The sequence below is a fragment of the Carassius auratus genome, chromosome 42 (assembly GCF_003368295.1).
Source record: "Carassius auratus strain Wakin chromosome 42, ASM336829v1, whole genome shotgun sequence".
Lineage (NCBI taxonomy): Eukaryota > Metazoa > Chordata > Actinopteri > Cypriniformes > Cyprinidae > Carassius > Carassius auratus.
Genome location: NC_039284.1, coordinates 6,033,542 through 6,049,494, shown reverse-complemented (window position 1 = coordinate 6,049,494; position 15,953 = coordinate 6,033,542).

Below are 15,953 nucleotides of genomic sequence, written 5' to 3'. Positions count from 1 at the left end.
TACCATCACCAAAAGCAGTCTCTGATCTGAGCACCCACGGTCCTCACATCCTCAAACTGTTCCTTTTTAAAACAAAATGAAAGGATAAAGCTTTAAAGTTTCTAGATTGCTTCGTCGACCTGCTTTAATAATGATTTTTTTTCTTTAAAACTGTAGCATGTTACAAACTCATATTTTAAAATAGCTCGGCTACATCAAACTACTCTTCTGAGAAAGTATTAGCTACACTACCCAGAAATGTGACATACTGTATGTCTGTGTTTTTTAAGAGCTCTTCATCTGGAAAACATCTGTTGTGCACAAACATCTGACAAAAACATATTTAATTTTTTTTTTTTTTTACATTTTAAAGACATTTTCTAAATGTCTTTTTAACATCTCAGGAAATGTCTTGGAGACAGATGAGCAAACCCTTAAAATAAATATGTCTTCCAGATGAAGACACGCTCTTAAAATAGAAGTCTCTGAGATTTATGTGTGCTATCGGGATTCAAACTCAAAAACCCACACAAAAATAGCAAATCATCATATGGGATCATTTATTATTACTTGGCTCTCTGGAATATTTGAAGGTGCCTCTTCATCAAATTAAGGTTGAACCACTGATGTTACATGGACTATTTTAACAATGTCCTTAATACCTTTCTGGGCCCTGAATGTTTTAGTTGCATTGCTGTCTATGCAGGTTCAGAAAGCTTTCGATTTTATCAACTTGTTAGAACAGCACCCCTCATTGAAAAACAAGGCTGAAAGGCTACTGCACATTATTTTATAAAGTGCTGAGCTACAGCCAGGCTTCTGAAAAATGTACATATGTTTGTTGAGTTATTCTTTCAGTCAGTACTCCTCAACACTGCATCTGTCCATGGACAAAACATTCATACGTCTCCGCGGGAGAACTATTGTGGTCTGTCTGGTAACAGATATTTGGCATAAGCAAACTGGTGTAGCTCACAGATCATCACTCTAAAATCCCGCTCTTATAAATAACGTGATTTCCTGTTGTTATTCTCTACAAAAGTACAGCATATTATATTTTAGCAGTGTGGCCTAAACAGCTATTTGTGGAAGCCCACTGCCAGTGTGATAGATAGGGGTGTACAGAAGTAAAAGGAGGAGGAGTGAGTGGTGAAAACAAACACAGATGGCTGTGATTAGGTAAACGGGGTGTGTGGAATAACAGTTTGTTGGACTGAACCCATCGCTGCTGAAGGCGGAGGCAAAGTGTTCTTCTTGTGAGCTGAGAACAGACGAAATATTAAAGTTCGTCATTGAGTCGAAGCACACACAGAGTCTGCAGACCTTGAGGGCAATCCTTTTATTGGCCCTTACTGTGCAATTACATGTACACACATAACCATGTTGATGTCTGTCATTTCTGGAGGACATTGAGTATTGGGTGGGAGGAGATGTTGCCCTAGTAACTCTGTTGTGGGTGAGTTTGTTCCCTTCTGATTGACAGCTGAAAGATGATAACCGAGTCACTGAACACACCTTCAAATTTGACTGGAATGCAAAATCTTGATGTTGAAAAATAAATATGTTACTACATTTTACATCACCTGTCTATTCATCAAAGGCTTACTGCACCAGCTAAAACATCTTCTCGTGTACAACGCTTTCGACAGTTACATGCCAATACAGCCCACAAATGTTTGTCTTGGAAAAATATCAAAAGGTGAGTGACGGTTCACTGAGTCACAGGATTGTTTAGCCCCTGTGTAAGTAAAAGTATGTGTTTATTTAAGAAAATCGAGGGGAATAAAACAAGATTACATTTGAACAAAACAAGTATTCCAAATTTGCAGACGTAAATGTGATCATCTCAAACAAACGTCATTTTTTGTTGTGACACAATACCGGAAAGAATGCAACTAATTTCTCAAAAAGGAAAGGGGGTGAGAGTCAAAAAAAAAAGGGGGTTTCCTTGGAAACCGGCTGTTATTTATCATAGTTTACTTCCTGTGTCATGGCAACGAGAAATAAAACAGGATATGATGAGCATGCATGTGTTTAGAAGGTTTTAGCGGTGTTGCAAGCCTTTGCACTGGGAAGGCAATTGCATCTCTTGTCAGATGAGCTACAATACAAGTTTTTATTGCCAGACAAATGTTTAAAAATGGTATCAAGGTGGACAGCATAATGCATTTGTTTAGCCAACTGCCATTCGTTAACTAAATGGAAAGCATATGTTCCATTTTGAACAAAAAACTGACACCCTTATTAAAAAAAAATAACAGGAAGGAAGGAAGGGCACATTTCCTTACACTTTTTATAATCACGGTAAGATAACCAATTACCACAATCAGTGCATGCTTTTGCTGTGCATAGATGTGCAGTAGTTTCACACATCCCTCTGTTAACTACCACTAAAAGTTTATGGCACAGAGCTGTTCATGATTAGGCACCAGTTTGGCATTAAACGCCCATGTTTCACGCTGTGGTGTAGTTGGCATTTTCCAAGGTTGCTGTTGCCCGCGATGATGAGAATTCTTCCAGTATAATGGGCAAATGCTGAGAGAGCATGTCACATGAAGCTGAGAAGTGTGAAATAATCTCTTGCAGACAGACACCAGCTGGGCGAGAGGACAGTCCTGCTGGCCTTCAGTAAGCTTTAGTGCTCCACACAATGCTTGGGTGAATGTAGATGGGTCATAACGTATGCCTCGTGTCCCTATCTACAGTATTGTTCAAAATAATAGCAGTACAATGTGACTAACCAGAATAATCAAGGTTTTTCGTATATTTTTTTATTGCTACGTGGCAAACAAGTTACCAGTAGGTTCAGTAGATTGTCAGAAAACAAACAAGACCCAGCATTCATGATATGCACGCTCTTAAGGCTGTGCAATTGGGCAATTAGTTGAATTAGTTGAAAGAGGTTTGTTCAAAAAAATAGCAGTGTGGCATTCAATCACTGAGGTCATCAATTTTGTGAAGAAACAGGTGTGAATCAGGTGGCCCCTATTTAAGGATGAAGCCAACACTTGTTGAACATGCATTTGAAAGCTGAGGAAAATGGGTCGTTCAAGACATTGTTCAGAAGAACAGCGTACTTTGATTAAAAAGTTGATTAGAGAGGGGAAAACCTATAAAGAGGTGCAAAAAATGATAGGCTGTTCAGCTAAAATGATCTCCAATGCCTTAAAATGGAGAGCAAAACCAGAGAGACGTGGAAGAAAACGGAAGACAACCATCAAAATGGATAGAAGAATAACCAGAATGGCAAAGGCTCAGCCAATGATCACCTCCAGGATGATCAAAGACAGTCTGGAGTTACCTGTAAGTACTGTGACAGTTAGAAGACGTCTGTGTGAAGCTAATCTATTTTCAAGAATCCCCCGCAAAGTCCCTCTGTTAAAAAAAAGGCATGTGCAGAAGAGGTTACAATTTGCCAAAGAACACATCAACTGGCCTAAAGAGAAATGGAGGAACATTTTGTGGACTGATGAGAGTAAAATTGTTCTTTTTGGGTCCAAGGGCCACAGGCAGTTTGTGAGACGACCCCCAAACTCTGAATTCAAGCCACAGTACACAGTGAAGACAGTGAAGCATGGAGGTGCAAGCATCATGATATGGGCATGTTTCTCCTACTATGGTGTTGGGCCTATTTATCGCATACCAGGGATCATGGATCAGTTTGCATATGTTCAAATACTTGAAGAGGTCATGTTGCCCTATGCTGAAGAGGACATGCCCTTGAAATGGTTGTTTCAACAAGACAATGACCCAAAACACACTAGTAAACGGGCAAAGTCTTGGTTCCAAACCAACAAAATTAATGTTATGGAGTGGCCAGCCCAATCTCCAGACCTTAATCCAATTGAGAACTTGTGGGGTGATATCAAAAATGCTGTTTCTGAAGCAAAACCAAGAAATGTGAATGAATTGTGGAATGTTGTTAAAGAATCATGGAGTGGAATAACAGCTGAGAGGTGCCACAAGTTGGTTGACTCCATGCCACACAGATGTCAAGCAGTTTTAAAAAACTGTGGTCATACAACTAAATATTAGTTTAGTGATTCACAGGATTGCTAAATCCCAGAAAAAAAAAATGTTTGTACAAAATAGTTTTGAGTTTGTACAGTCAAAGGTAGACACTGCTATTTTTTTGAACACACCCCTTTCAACTAATTGCCCAATTGCACAGCCTTAAGAGCGTGCATATCATGAATGCTGGGTCTTGTTTGTTTTCTGACAATCTACTGAACCTACTGGTAACTTGTTTGCCACGTAGCAATAAAAAATATACTAAAAACCTTGATTATTCTGGTTAGTCACATTGTACTGCTATTATTTTGAACAAAACTGTACATATTATGTGTAGAAAAATGACATTAAATAGCTGCTGCAAGTGTTTTGCTTTTTCTGTGTTAACATTGTTTAAAATACAGTATAATGTATAACAAAAATCCAATCTTATTTTATTGTAATGGTTTGATCTTAAATCACAAGGATGGTTTGTGGTCTGTCTTTAGTTCCGTGTTTTTTTTTGTTTTTTTTTTTTTTTCACTTCTCCTTAGTGTGGATATATCAAGTCAAAGCAAAACAATTCCAAACAATTCACTAAAATTTAAAATGGTTACGAATTGCCATGAGATTGTGTTGTCAGGCCTGTTACATCTCTTTTTAAACAAGTGGATAATAAAAGAAAAAAAAATAAAAGGAAAAGAAAGACACTTCACAGACAAGTTAAATTCTTATCTATGTCATAATGTTATGTTTTGATTTGTTACTATGGGCTGTGATGGTAAACAACTAAACAACTGTAATTGAAAGTGTATAGGCTACTGGTAATATCAGCATTGTATTCTTTAAGGTCTAAAACTGAAATGTACTTTAAAATGTCCCCACTCAAAGTCAAATTATGCAAGTTGTTGTAAGTAAAAAGAATCATGATAACCCACATAACTGACTCAAAAGTTACATATCAAGCACAATTGAGTACTGGACTTGTTTTAAATATTTATTGCGATCTAAGTGTATAATAAAATACTGAATAAACTTGATAAGACAACAAAATTTTGTGTTTCGGCTAGGCCTGTTGCAATCAAGCAGAAAGTGGAAAATTGTCAGATAGCTGATAAAAGTCAAGAATCATCAGATAAACCGTTAGCTCCCTAAAGTGCTTAAAGTTTCCATGCACACTTTTCCAGTTTCTGTTTTCACTCACTTAATAGTCTAGCAAAAGGTAAATCAAAAGAAATCTGACCAACTTTACTTTGGCTCTAGTACTCTACAGCAGAGAAAATTACTCTCATATGCCAAAAAGCACTAGAGTATCAAGCAATGGTTGAAAAGCCCCGTCTACAGAAAACAGAAATGTTACATGCTACAGGATTTCAGTGGCAGTTCGATGAGCCTCAGAGTGCATTTATTGCTGGTTTTCCCCCTCAAAAGGACCACAATCATCCGCTCTTCTGTGACATTGGCCTTAACATTTATTCCTTGGCCATATATACTACCATAAATCCATTGATACAAAATCAGACATAATATTTGTACAGACCACATATTCACAAGGTTTCCGATATGAGGCCATCGAGCCACACGTGGCACAGATCAGTAACACAGATTACCAAGAATACAGGTTTATTGGTGTCTTGGTTAAGCTTTGAACTTGGGGACTTTCTTCACCATGTACTTGCAATAGATCTCCAATGCTCCTACATTTCAGGGAGGCACCTTGTGTAATCTGGAGTCTTCATTAAATCAGTTTATCTGCATGGAAATGACTGTGGTTGCAATGGAGAGAGTTTGGTGTGGGTTTTGTAATAATGGAGTAACAAGCTGAAGGAAAGCAGAACACACAGGAGACAACTGTATGGTAACCTGCCACTGTTATACGGTATTCATTCCCTAATTTTTAAGGATTTAACACCTACCTGTACAATAAACCCGTAAGTGAAAGAGTGAGAAATTATCAGCACACTAAAGAAATGTAGATTTCAGTTGAGTAAAGACAGTAAAACTCTTGTTTCAAGACATTACTCTGGCTAGTCTCAGTATGAACTAAAATGAATGAAAGTGGTTTTAAATGGAAAATGTGCAAGTTAGGAATCACAGTCGGGCAGGGAAATGTCCTGAGGATCGGTATCCTGGAGAAGTGATCTTGCTCTTCTACTGTACTGTATCTGGAGCGGCTCCATCATTGTGCTGCATCCACTGCAACCGAAGGCAAATGTTTAAGTCATTATGTTGGAAATGGTTTGATGTTGTTATTCTCCGAAAGCTTCTTTGTGTTAAAATCATCTGTAAAATAAAATATATTTGGAGGGCGTGGTGGAAATCTTTATGATGATAAGGCTTTAAAAGATGTTGGCATTTATATCACGGATTGTAATATTATGGTGGTTAAATTAAATAGTCATTGATCATTAGGTTGGAGATCCTGTGGTCGCTTGTTTGTGTTAACTGTTGTTCTTATAAAACGGGATCATTAAATATGGCATTACAGTGGAAACAGTTTGTAAATCTATGTCTTGAAATAAAGGACTGGGAACAGGAATGAGAAACTCATTCGGGACTGTGAATGTGTCCTTTCTCTGTCATTTTACCTTGTTTAGGCTACTCTGAATGACTCCGAATCAGCATTTTTGGCATTTTCAGTGACTCTTACACCAGTTACTCAAGGTGGTGGCGACAGGTGACAGTCTTTGTGAATTTATTCATTCATTCAAAAATGTCAATTCATTCGGATCAGAAACACTCAACTTGACCTATTGAATCATTCACTCAACCGACTCAACCGCATATGAGTGAGTCAGAATCATTTACTCAACTGATTCGCTTAAACTCACTGATTCACTCAGGAAGGAAACAATTTTATTTATTTATTTATTTTAGTTTATTATATAGTTATAATTATAGTATTTATTTAGTAACTATTTATTATATAGATGTCATTTAGCTGTAGCTGAATATCAGCATGACTTTGCACTGATTTTCAGAACTGCACGACAGTGAGTGTTACATTGATTAAATATGAAATTATTATAATATAACATTAACATTGCAAAATTGTAATATTCAACTAAAACAACACAGTAAGATTAACGACAGTATCCTTTTGATATTTAGCTAGTTGCAAATAATTTATGCAGTTGCACTATTCACAGGTAGATTAAATGCTTGTTGCTGTTTACTAGAAATGTTCTAGAAGTTGTTTCTGTGTTTTGTCATGAATATGGTTTGTGCATATAGGATTGCAAATGTGATGGAGGCACTTTTTGGAAAAAGCTGTCATTTGACAAGTTGAAACACTGTTTCCACAGGGTGGATTACTTTCTACGAGCAGCATCTCTGACTCACTGTAGAACTGAATGAACTGAACTGAGCCCTGATTGGGCAACGTTCCCTCTGCATGTCTTGAATCAATCGAGTGTGGTTCAATTTATGGTCCACAGGTTTGGGCATCTTCTCATCTGGTTCTTGGTTGGCTGCTGTTTTGTTGTGTTGCTAATCAAGCGCTAATCACATGCTAGCATACTAATGGATCAGGAGAGCTTTTCTGAAGTCTACATTTTGAGGTCCCATTTGTCTTTTAAAATCAGTCAATGTTAAAAATACACCTCACTTTTTTTAGTGGCCTCTAGTTATTATAAGCGAAATCTTTCTCCAGGAGGAAAAAAGAAGTGATTTTAGTTAACATGCCTGCTTCATCAAAGAAAAAAATGAAAAATTGAGAAGAAATATTCTGGAATGTTGAATGTCTGAGAACCTTCAGTCTCTATGGAAACCGTTGCTCAACACAAACAAATGCTGATTTGCTCTCCAGACGTGAAAAAAAAGAAATGTTTTCCCAAAGGAAAGAGTTGGACCAAAGGGTTCCTCTGGTGGGTTTATGTGGGAACTCTTTCAGACCACTGAAGTATTCAGCCAAGTCAAAGCCAAAAAACAGAGCAGCTGCTTTATCTATCGTAGGACATTAGTCATATTCCAGTCTGCCTGTCAACTTTTCTTTCTTTCTTTTTTTTTTTCTTGTATTGGTGAAGCCTAGTTAGTCTCAACCCATTTATCGCTTCTACTGAACTGGCAAAAAATTAATTATAATTCTAATAAAAGACTGATATTAGTTAATATTACTTAACATTACTTATGGCAAGACAAGGTCAGTTTATGTCGTAAAATGGTGTGACTACCCCAAAGCATAAAGTTACTTATATCAAATACTTTCCAACAAACTTATCCAAATGTTAAATTTTTTAAAAACACAAAATCATAAGCATATGAAATAAACAAGACAAAAAGTGTTTGATTACATAGTTGTGTTAGTACGTTAAAAAACACATTAATTTGGAGAACAAATGCGTAACATATGAATGACCTACAGGGTCATTTATTTAACCAGTTCATTGAGGAACAAAACACATATATGAGTGAGTCATAGAATCATTTACTCAACTGATACACTGATTCATTCAGACAGGAAACTTGCTCTAAATGTGTTTAATTCTGCATGGTTTTTTAGCTATTTTCCCTGAAGGAGCAGCTGTATATAGTAAGTTACTCAGTATTTACTTTTCATTTTTTAAACTGCATTAAATATAACACTTGCTGTTTTGCTATCGCTTTGAATATCAGTATTACTTTGATATTTTCATAACAACTGTATGACTGCGAGTGTCAGTAATTCAACTCAAATTGTGAAACTCATGTATTAAATAAATTCAATGCAAACAGACTGAAGTAGTCTTAGTCTTTGGTTCTTTTAATTGTGATGATTTTGGGTCACATTTAACAAAAACCCACCAATTCACTGTCTCAACAAATTAGAATATGGTGACATGCCAATCAGCTAATTAACTCAAAACACCTGCAAAGGTTTCCTGAGCCTTCAAAATGGTTTCTCAGTTTGGTTCACTAGGCTACACAATCATGGGGAAGACTGCTGAACTGACCGTTGTCCAGAAGACAATCATTGGCACCCTTCACGAGGAGGGTAAGCCACAAACATTCATTGCCAAAGAAGCTGGCTTCTCACAGAGTGCTGTATCCAAGCATGTTAACAGAAAGTTGAGTTGAGTTGAACTGGGCTGTTGTCCAGTGGTCCAAAGTCCTCTTTTCAGATGAGAGCAAGTTTTGTATTTCATTTGAAAACCAAGCTCCTAGAGTCTGGAGGAAGGGTGGAGAAGCTCATAGCCCAAGTTGCTTGAACTCCAGAGTTAAGTTTCCACAGTCTGTGATGATTTGGGGTGCAATGTCATCTGCTGGTGTTGGTCCATTGTGTTTTTTGGAAACCAAAGTCACTGCACCTGTTTACCAAGAAATTTTGTAGCACTTCATGCTTCCTTCTGCTGACCAGCTTTTTGAAGATGCTTATTTAATTTTCCAGCTGGATTTGGCACCTGACCACACTGACAAAACCACCAAAAGTTGGTTAAATGACCATGGTGTTAGTCTGCTTGACTGGCCAGCAAACTCACCAGACCTGAACCCCATAGAGAATCTATGGGACATTGTCAAGAGGAAAATGAGAAACAAGAGACCAAACAATGCAGATAAGCTGAAGGCCACTGTCAAAGAAACCTGTGCTTCCAGACCACCTCAGCAGTGCCACAAACTGATCACATCCATGTCACGCCGAATTGAGGCAGTAATTAAAGCAAAAGGAGCCCCTACCAAGTATTGAGTACATGTACAATAAATTAAGATACTTTCCAGAAGGCCAACAATTCACTAAATGTTTTTTTTATTGGTTTTATGAAGTATTCTAATCTGTTGAGATAATGAATTGGTGGGTTTTTGTTAAATGTGAGCCAAAATCATCACAATTAAATGAACCAAAGACTTAAACTACTTTAGTCGGTGTGCACTGAATTTATTTAATGCATGAGTTTCACAATTTGAGTTGAATTACTGAAATAAAAAAAAGTTTTTCCTCGACATTCTAATTTATTGAGAAGCACCTGTATATATATATGACATAAACATGAATACAAAGGGTGTTTGGGTGTTTTTGGGTGTAGCTACAGTATGTGGTTGCTATAAGTTTTTCAGTTGAAGTCTATGGGACTGTAGGGATCAATGCGTGTTGTTGTACTAACAGGGTGTTGCCTGTTGTGGCTGCTGTACACTTATTGGTTTTGCCCTTGATTGCTGGTTAGGCATAGATCATGTCTTCCCATGATATTGAGGTTATCCTACAAAAGAAATATTGATGTCTTAAAAGAAAAATGTTTTGTCACTTCATTAGTGTGTCTAAATCAGTGTGTCGACCATTTCATTGCATAACTGAAAGGAACAGATGACGAACATCAAGCTATACAGGAATGGAAAAGAGTCTGGGTTGGATTATTAGTGGGAATGCAGCCCAGTTTAGATGCTGGGATGTGGAAGCAAACACATAACATGAAGTTCAGTGACAAAAGAAAAGGATTGAAGTAGACCAGAGGAAGGACCAGAACCTCACACAATCAGTTCACCAGCTTATAATCATTTCTTCAGTTGAAGGAAGAAGTTAAAATACACTGGTTTTCGGATTGTTTAAATTTAAATCTTGGTAGAGCTGTCTATTATTACAATGATTAAGTTGCCTGTATAGTCTTTGACGTGCTGTTTGCAACATAGATTCTTCAGAATGTCACTCACTGTTGTGTACTTTGTCTTTTGCCTGTTCAACCGTCTAATAGTCTTGTAAAGTCATGCAAATGGTAGTCTCAGCCTCAGACGTCACGCCCACTGACCGTTGACTGAAGTCTTCAGTCTGAAGGTCTGGATACACGAGAATAGGTTCAGTTGTTGTAGGTTTTGTAAAGTATGCTTCATTGGACCTTGAAGGCCAGTAAATGTCCGCATCTTTGTCTGCCTTGGAAAATATTTTAGTTTTTCATAATGCAGGACATATAATTAATCTTGATGAACACGGTGCACTTTACGATGTCCCATAACTTCTTTTAAAGCATTAGAGATTTTAATATCATGTTTTGAAGTTGTTGTGAGAAAAACTCTGACACACTGACCTTCTCTTTTTTCAACAATTGAAACCAATCCAGGCTCACTGAAAAAAATGTGTGATTGTGGCGACAATTCTGCAATGCCGATATTATCTGCCTTAATGTGCTACCCCTTTTGAAAAAGAACAGAATATGTCTTGAGTTTTACTGATTCTAGTGTTTATTTCAATTGGAAAATGCATTAATATGCATTAGTATAAGTGTGTTTTTGAGTTTTGCAGAAACGTAGGTAGAGGCACATATTTCCAATGAGCCTGGGAAGCTTAAAATCACAGTATCGTTATAGTGACAAATTATTGACATTAAATTAATTGTAGCAAAGTTATTTTTAATTAGTAACTCATTTGAATTTTCATAAACATTATATTTAGCTGCGTCCCATATGTTGCATGCAACCATTTTAATTTTCTCCATTTCCAATCAACTGTGAAGAAATCAGTTTTTTATTTACTTATTTCATTTTTATTTGTTTTACATTTAATTATTTATAATGCGTATTGCTAGAATTTTCCATTCTCCTGAGGTTCATCATTTCCTGAAGCATTCGATTTTTCCACCTGTTATCTTCTGTGAACAGTTTTTCCATTGTTTTTTAAGAGTCTGACTTCCTAAGTTTGACAATACTCAAACGGTTGCAGACTGAGCAATGGAAAGACATAGAGATCAGCATATGGAGGAGTTATGTTTGGCTTTACGGCAAAGAACCGTTCAGCATTACTGTCAGATCTCTGAATGTGGCCATCTCTGTGTGAGACACAGCCATTAGATCATCAATTCCCAGCTAGGGATATTTGTACTTCAGGGAGTACTTGGAAATATTTTACATATACATTTCTTTTACATTTATACATTTAGCAGACACTTTATTTCAAAATGGAGCAAAAGCAATTACTCAAAAAGTCAACAAAATTCATAACATACATAGGTTTATTAGACAAAGCAAGGAAAGAGGAGAAATGCAGAGAAATATATTTTTGCATTGGTTTAAAGGTGTGGGGTTGTTAAGTGCTTATGGAATGGTGTGTCTTTATAGCTGCTTCTTGACTGATATGATGTTCTCATCAGTTTGGGTGGATGTTGGCATTTCATCAGAGAGGAGCTGAGAGGGTGAAGGTTCTGGTCAGAGACTTTTTCCCTTGTGGTGAAGGAACAACACGCTGTAGCTTGTGGAAAGGAGTTGGTATGAGTGAATTGAGGTAGAGAGATGCGGTTCCAGTCGCAGTCCTTAAAACCAGCGTTAAAACCTTAAAGGGAAAAAATGTAAACGTGAAAACTTAATCATTTTATAGAAATCCAGGCAAGATCCAAAAAGGATATAAATGTGTTGTTTTTGGATAGAGTGAAAGAAACCTCTCAGGGTTCATTAGAAGTATCTTAAGTTGTGTTATGGGCTTGGAACGACATGAGTATGAGTAAAATATGACAATTTCCATTTTTGGGTGAACTGTCACTTTAATTTTGATTCTGGATGCAACTGCATGGGAGCCATCAGAGTGAAATCAGAAAAGGCTTGATGTGGAATTTATATTTTTCTATTTTAGACCTATATAAAAACCACAATATAAAAAAATAAAAATAAAAAAACCGTTGAAATAAATAAAGCTTACAATAAAAAAAAGTAATAATTAAGTATTACACTTTTTACAAGATGTAATATAAGTCCCAGGTGTCCCCAGAATATATCTGTGAAGTTTCAGCTCAAAATACCCCACAGATCATTTTATTATATCATTTTGAAAAAATGCCTACTTTGACTGGAAGCAGAAACACCCTGTTTTTCGGGCTTGTTTATTTAAATGCAAATGAACAAAACTAAGTCTTTTTCACGTTTCCTTGGTTGGTAGATGCACCGGAGACCTGTAAAAAATTGTAAAAATAGGTTCGCTAGTCATGTTTGCTCAATAAAATCTGAAAAGATGATCTGAACACTGATGATGCATGAAGCGATGATTTGGTTACTTTTACACAGCCCTGAACAAAGAGAACAATGAGTCAAACTCACAAACATGCAAACCATCTGGCCTTCAGTCCTTATTATGGCAGAGTGCCACCTTCTCAGATCTGGCCTTTTTATTCATCGCTCTGAATCCTCTGCCAGCTCACCTGTACAGCTCGATCACATCTGTGAGACGGAGATGATGGACACGTGAGATAGGGGTTAAGTGTTCAGGGCTCTTAAGGTATCAGGGCTGTTTGACTTGCATTCAGCTTTCTTTTATTATGCTGACAGTATGACAACCAGGGCTTATGGGGCTAAACATCAATAATGTGTTTCTCCTTGGACCGAAATGACAAATACAAAAAGAAGGGAATTTCCCATGATGCACCAAGCTTTCAAATCCTAGTAACACATGTGGCATCAAGGCTGCATTTGAAGATTAAGAAAGAAATGGGACTTATAAAGATGAAGTGTTTTCAGGCCAGTGTGGATGCACATCTGTGTATCATTACAGGAGGAAAGAAAGGGAAAAACACTGAGGAGTGAAAGAGACTTTGAATAGGATACAATAAATGATTGTTTGGGCAGGTCAGGGCAGAAGGCTTTGCAGTGTTTGACAGTGATGGATAGAGATATTGACACTGCATTGATTTTGCAGTCAGAGCTGGTGAATGATTTATTTGTAAAATAACAATAGTTTGTTCAGATGCATGGAGAGTGTTTCTGTCATGTAAAGTGTTAACTGAAACTCAGCTACTTCAGAGGGAGCCGCAGTGTTTTATTAAAAGCAGACACTGCATTCACCCTACTCTAGTCTTGACATTTAACAATTTTATTATCTGGGATAAACACATGCAGTTAGTTAATGTGCAGATTTACAGGAGCCAAACAATGATTTCATTCAGGATAGTCGACATCCTTTTGGCTGTTTGTGGATTCAAAACTCCATTAGTCTCATGACGGCTAAAATTCATTGTTTTGGGGAGGCCATATAAAAAATGTCATGGTGATACAACTGTCGTCATACCATAACCATAATGAAAAAAATAAATAAAATAAAAAATCATTTCCTAATAATTCCTGCAGATTCTCATGAATGTGTGTCAAAGTCCGTTTAAGTTGTAAATGTCATGTGGTGCAACCTTAAATAATAATAAATAAAAAAAATCATGGGGCCCCGCACATAACATGCAAGAAAGAATTTATAAATCATGTGCACGATTTACTAATTAGTTCCCTGAATGTACTAAAACACGCACACGATTACTATTTCATTCCCTCGATTTGCTAAAGCGTGCGGACAATTTACTAATTCGTTCTCTCGATTTATAAGATTTAGCAAACTGAGGCAACCAATTAGTAAATCATGCGCACAATTTATAAACCGAAGGAATGAAATTATAAATCGTGCACACGATTTTGCCTACTATTTTTTCCTGCATGCCATGTGCGGGGCTCCGCACAATAAAAACATAAAAGATGATATTTTACTCTGCAAAAGTTTTTCTTTAAATGATACTGTAAAAATTTTGGTAAATAAAATAGAATATTCTTTACAAATTTAGATTTCTAATGTTCTTTCTACTTGCGTATCATTTTTTACGTTAAATTCAATGTGTTATTTGTCGATTCTTTGTAATTATTATAAATAAATGGTTATATCTTTCTGTGGAGAAGCTGAATGAAGTCACCCAGAGCGCTACAATAAAAACACTGGTCTACTAAAAATCATATCTTATCATTCAATTCATTCCGTGACTCCGGTAAATGCTTTACAGGAATCTGTGAAACAATTCAATTCACTGGGGACGACCTCATTCAACCCTGAGATGACATGATAAGTACTTTTGACACCAAATTTGGTTCTAGATATAATTAAGTGACCTAATCAGACTCCACATTCCACTGTCCCTTTATTTCAGTGGCGGTCATCTAGTGGATAAATCTATGGGCTTTTCAATTTGTAGGAAAATCCCTGTAAGACTAAACAAACACTTTATTCACAGTATGATGAAAGACAATATTAAGAATAGGTGCAATTTTTGTGAGTGTGTTTTTTTTTACGCTTTTATGCCCAGTGCTGCCCATAGGTCTGGCCTTTAACTCTGGGCAATGTGATGATGATTTGTAAACCTTCCTGACAACAGCCCAACTGATCCAAGTTGAGAAATATAAAGCACTGCAGAAATTAGCCATCCGGTGGATCCATTTATACATTTCCACAGAACTAGGAGGAAATTGCAGCATTCTTGGATTAAAGTTAAGCAAAACATCATTTAAATGTACAATAATAAATAGACAGTACGTCAAGTACATGTTCTTTTTAACTCTAGTTCAAGCTTGCTTTATCTAACTAGACTGTTTTGCAAGTTTACTCATTCTGTGGGTATATGCAGTGGCCCCTGAAAGTATCTGGACACACTTAAAAATTTAGGAGTTGAATTGCATTAGATAACAAAACTGGCAAACTGGTAGAAATCTAGTTCTTAGCCATTACTTTTAATCAATATATGAAGTTTCGCTTAAGGTTTCAGAGAATGTTACCAGAACAACCTTCATTATTGTCTTTTAAATCCTTTTTGTCCGTGTTTGTTAGTGCCTGACATTTGAATATACATTTCATAACGAAATTTGAACACACCTGCGATATTTCACCTATATGACAGCATTCAGAGATATTGTATAAAAGTTGTTTACGTGAATGAATTGCGTTTCACTTTTATGGGTAAGTCATTAGCTTTAAAAGGTGATTCTTTCATGGCATTGAATGATGGTGGTGGTGGTGTAATCTATAGACAGAAATGCCATAGCTCAGTGACAAGATTTAAAAGAGTGCGAGTTTGACAGTCACCGCTGTAAACACACTGAAAACGAATGTAGAGTTATCACGCCATCATAAATCTTCTATTCTACGTCTTTGATTTGTTTGCAGAGGTTATCCGCTCGCCTGTTTGCACTGGGCTTGTACAGTCACACTCTTTTTTTTGTCCTAGAAAATGCTTAGAAAATAAAATGTGCTCTGAATTGTTTTTACAAACAGAATTTCCTTTTAAAACATG